Source organism: Dipodomys ordii, unplaced genomic scaffold (assembly GCF_000151885.1).
Source record: "Dipodomys ordii isolate 6190 unplaced genomic scaffold, Dord_2.0 Scaffold254, whole genome shotgun sequence".
NCBI classification, from domain to species: domain Eukaryota; kingdom Metazoa; phylum Chordata; class Mammalia; order Rodentia; family Heteromyidae; genus Dipodomys; species Dipodomys ordii.
The window spans coordinates 5951-11116 of record NW_012267470.1 but is presented as its reverse complement, the minus strand read 5'-3'; the positions used below and the strand labels follow the sequence as shown (position 1 = coordinate 11116).

General features: G+C 40.5%; 1 pseudogene; it reads left to right on the top strand.

Moving 5' to 3' along the window:
• Positions 1 to 3571: 3571 nt before the first annotated feature.
• On the top strand, positions 3572 to 4089 carry LOC106000963 (annotated as a pseudogene).
• The last annotated feature ends 1077 nt before the right edge of the window (positions 4090 to 5166 follow it).

Here is a 5166-nt window from a genome sequence, read left to right as displayed (position 1 = left end):
TCATCTAATAACTCCACAATGTAAGCTCAGCTAATTTTCAAAACCACAAGATACAAAGTCACCTACATTCTGGTGGAAAAGTAATTAATGCATAGTACGAAAATAAAAGATACAAAAAGGTAAGGAAAAAAAAGGTTTTCCAATCCTGTATAAATTTAACCTGCACCTAACCAAAATACACAGCACTTGTCACTGTCTAAGAAAATTGTAAGAGGCATTTCCTTGAAAGAGGAAGTTAAAGGTGTGGTTGCCAGGATGGAAATTCCAACTCCAAATGATATGTAAATCAACCTCCCTAAATGAGAACTCAGGTACACACCCTTTTCTAGGCCCACTGCCCTGAATCAAAGGACCTTTTACTCCTCCTTTTGTGAAAGGGAACTTTCTTTACACTTTTTTTTTTTACCACCTGCCGATTGCTGACACATTATATAGAGAAGTCACTGGGCCAGGGTGTGGTGTTTCTTTATCTTGACCATGGCAGTGTGAGTTTTTGGAATGTGTTTAAGAGTTCCCTTCTCTGGAGATATCCCATTGGCTATTTCCAATTTGCTGTCAGACCCTTTTTCTCCAATGATAAACCATTATTAGTGAAGATTCTATATGTTGGGAACTCTATAGCAGAGAACTTTTCTCAAATGAAGCAAACCATTAATACTGTACTAATTTGAATTTCTTTGCACAGTAATCCCATTTTGTTATGAAATATGGAGGTAACATATAATAAAATATAAAATGTAAAAAATAATGAAGATAAGATAAAGTAGCAACAATGCAACAAGAGAGCAAAAAACTATTTAAAAATTGCTATAAAAATAAACCCATGCAAAAATGAGTCCCCAGTGACTGCTTTTCACCATGAAAGAAGGTGAATCTCAGAATAACAGCAAAAAACAAAACAAAACAAAACAAAACAAAAACCATTTAATTCAGTGGGCATTTTTGTTTCCCCAGTAATCCTTGCTACTCAGCAGGCTGAGCAGGATAGCAGTTCATAGCCAGTTCATATAGGAAAGTCCAAAAGACTCATCTTCAATTAACCACCAAAGTGGAGCTGTGGTCCAAGTAGTAGGAGAAAAAAAAAGCAAAGCAAACAACAACAACAACAAAAAAAAAACCCTCACGAATAGTGCTCATGCCCTAAGTTCAAGCCCCAGGTACATCCTAGAACAAAAAAGCAGTACTAGTTTCAGTGACTCAAAGTTCTAAAGCAGGCTTTTGATGACTAGATCCTGTTATCCATCCTGGGAAGAAAAAAACAGAAACACCTCTATACTAGACCATTGGGGTGTTTAAACTTTCTATTAGATTGGATTTTTTAAGTTGTAGTACTAATTCCTAAAAATAAAATAAAATGAACTGGAATACTTAGAGAAATTGCTGGTAATAATGGAGAAGAAACAAAGTGAATAGTTGAACACTAAAGATGAAGGAATGGCTTTAGAAAAAATAAGTCATAATGATTTAGGGTAAAAATGAAGATAACATTAACTCAGGCTAAGAGATTAATAATAACAATGGCAAAGCTCAATTTATACATTAGGCATACTGAGAGATTAACAATAGCCAACAATTGTAACAATACAACAGTTTGCTGTCCAGTTGTGATGGCTCTTTGTTGGTGTCTGTCTTTCACTCTACTTACCCAATTATCATGCAGTCATCCCTGCTGTCAGTATCATATGAAGATAAAAAATAATGCTTAGCCAGCTCCAGTGGTGCACTCCCTGTAATCCTAGCTACTCAGAAAACAGATCTGAGGATCTCGGTTCAAACCCGGCCCAGGCAGGAAAGTCGTAGACACTCATCTCCAATAAACCACTAGAAAACTGGAAGTGGTGCTGTGGCTCAAGTGGTAGAGGGCTCACCTTGAGCTGAAGACCAGACCCAGAGTTCCGCAGCACTAATGACAAAAGTTTTTTAAAAAGAAAAATTAAAAAGATTGTTTGATAATCACTGCCTGAAAGTCAATGATGCAAACATAGTGTTAGGCTACTATTTAGCTGCTGGCAATTCAGATAGGGGATTATGCTTTCAAAGCTAATGGATCAACACCAAGAAAGGTACAAGATTGATTATAGTAACAAAACCACAAATGGGAAAGGTTATGCCAGGGACACTACAGAACCTATAACCCTAAACAGAATATTCTGATAGGATAAAACTTATTGCAAATTGAATATTAATAATGTGTTCTTGAAATCCAATGTATATATATATATATAGGTTTATGTCTATGATAATTTTTAGATCATTCTCAAAAACGGCATTGAGTTATTAAATTATATATCAGAATACCACATCATTTTATAATAAAAAGGCATAAATGATATTTAAAATAATGATAAGAGAAATAGAGTGGAAGAAGAGCTCAGGGACAGATCTTTTACCTTGAGTTCAAGTCCAGCACTGACAGACAAACAACAAGAACAACAACATCGGAAGGATGAATTTGTATGGAAAATGGACTTGGGAGGAAGTGACCTAGGAGCCTAGGATGTTTGTTGACTCACAGTCAGGTGATCATAGACAGTCAGGTGATTACTGGTCTGATTAAAGCAGGTGATGGGAAAGCTGGGAGGGGCTGGTCTGTGGGCAGACTTAACCCTGATCACAACTCAAGCAAGAGATAATTCTTGTCATCTCAGCTTTGTGCAAAGTGTGAATCAGAAGATCTCAGGCCAGGGAGCCTAAGCATAAACACAATTTTCTATTCCAAAAGCAAAAGCAAACAGAAGAGTACATGGTTTAAGTGGTAAAGTACCAACCCAGCATCAGGCCTGACAAATTACAAATTAATGAAGACCCACAAGATACAATGGATGATGCCACGAATGTGTCCTACAGTCCGGTGGAAAAGTAATAAACTCATAGTCCCAAAATAAAGCATACACAGAAGTAAAAACAAAACAAAACAAAATAAAACAAACCCAATAAACTTTTCCAACCCTGGACAAACCTAAGTTGCACCTAACCCAAATAACCTAACCAAATTTCACGTCCTTGAAAGAGAAAGTGAAAGGTGGGGTTGTCAGGATGTAAATTCCAACTTCTATTGATATGTAAATCAGCTTCCCTAAACAACCAATCAGAGACACTTCCTTTCCTGGGCCCACCCTCTTTCAGTATAAATAAAGTGGAAGTCTGAGACTCAGGCATTGCTGAAGATCCCTCAGCAGCAGGAGGCTGTTTGGAGCTTGGATACTCCAGGTGAGGATCAGAGTGGGAGAATCTACTCCTCTTTTAATTCTTCTTTCCTTGGTTTGGTGTTGTTGGTGGTGGTGTTTTGTCGGTTGTGGGGATTGAACCCAGTGCTAGGGCAGTGTTGCTGGGCCTCTTTGTGCTCAAGACTGGGCATTATCCCTGGGTCACTTTGTGGTCAAGGCTAGTGCTTTACCACTTGAACCACAGCCCACTTGTGATTTTGGAGTGGTAAATAGGAGATAAGAGTCTGTGTCAGGGGGATTTTGGTGCCCAGGCCTGCTTCAAAGCTTGATCCTCATATCCCAACCTCTTGGGTAGCTAGGCTTTTAGGGGTGAGTCACCAGCACCTCATTAGATTCTAGGAATGATGGATCCTGACATTGTCCAGGCCTTCCAGAAGGAACTGAGCTGTGGCATCTGTATGAATACTTTCATAGAGCCAGTCACCCTAGAGTGCGGGCACAGTTTTTGTCGACCTTGTCTCTTCATTTGCTGGGAAGAGACTCCAGCCAGGTTCCCAGCATGCAAGGCACCCTGCCAGCAGACAAACCTGAAAACCAATGTGGTTCTGAGGAGCCTGGTGGTCATTGCCAGAAGAGCCAGACTCAGGCAGTTCCTGAGCTCTGAGGAATACATGTGTGGGACACACAGGGAGACCAAGCAGATGTTCTGTGAGGTAGACAGGGCCCTGCTCTATAGGAGCTGCTCCATGTCTCAGGAGCACAGGGCTCACAAACACTATCCTATAGAAAGGGCTGCTGATGTGCAGAGATGATTTCAAAGCAGATGCATGCTGTATGGGAAAAGACTCAAGAAAACCAGCACAATTTACAGGAGAAGAGGAGACTCATCAACCAATGGATTTATTATGTGAACCTCTACTGAGACATGACTAAGGATGTTTTTAGAATGCTGCAGCTTTTTGTCCAGGAGGAGGAAAGACATCATTCCCAGCTACTGATCAATGAAGGAAGAGCCATGTTACAGCAACTCAGAGAAAGGGAAACCCAAATGCTTCAGAAGAAGCATCAGCTCAGGAATATGTTTCAGGAGCTGATTGAAACATACCAGAAGCCAGATGTGGAACTGCTTCAGGGTGTAGAGTTGACCTTAGAAAGCTGTGAGTCAGTGTTGGTCTTCATGCCACTTCCTCTGAGGCCACAGCTCAGTGCCCCTCCCATGCCTGGAATGAAAGAGAAGCTCAATCAGTACCGGGTGGAGATTGCCTTCAATGAAACTATGGGGAATCAAGATCCTGGGAGCAGTGTTAGACACGACCATCAATATGTGGTTTTGAATTCTGAAGACTCCCCCCACTTCATTGCTTTTGGATGCCAAGTCTTCAGCTCTGGGAAACATTACTGGGAAGTTAGTGTGGATGAGTCTTCGACCTGGGCCTTGGGTGAGTCTTCGACCTGGGTCTTGGGAGTTGTTAGGGATTCTGTCATAGGGAGCAACCTCAGTGAATCTGAGGACGTTTTCCTCCTTTTGTTTGTGAAAGAGAACACACTTTACACCCTTTTTACCACCTTCCCATTGCTGTCTCAATATGTAGAGAAGCCTCTGGGCCGGGTTGGTGTGTTTCTTGATCTTGAGCATGGCAGTGTGAGTTTTTGGAATGTGGCTAAGTGTTCCCTTATCTGGAGATACCCCAATGGCTCTCTCCGATTTCCTGTCAGGCCCCTTTTTTCCAGTGGTATCCCGGTGTCCTAAGTGAAGAGACTCTCTATGTGTTGGGAACTCTATGGCAGAGAACTTTTCTCAAATGAAGCAAACCACTGATACTGTACTAATTTAAATTTTTTCATGAAATATGGTGGTAACTATAAAATGTAAAAACCAGTATTAAATGAAGATAAGATAAAGTAGCAACAATGCAACAAGAGAGCAAATAAATATTTTAAAATTGTTATAAAAATAAACCCATGCAAAACTGAGTCCCCAGTGATGGCTTTTCACCCT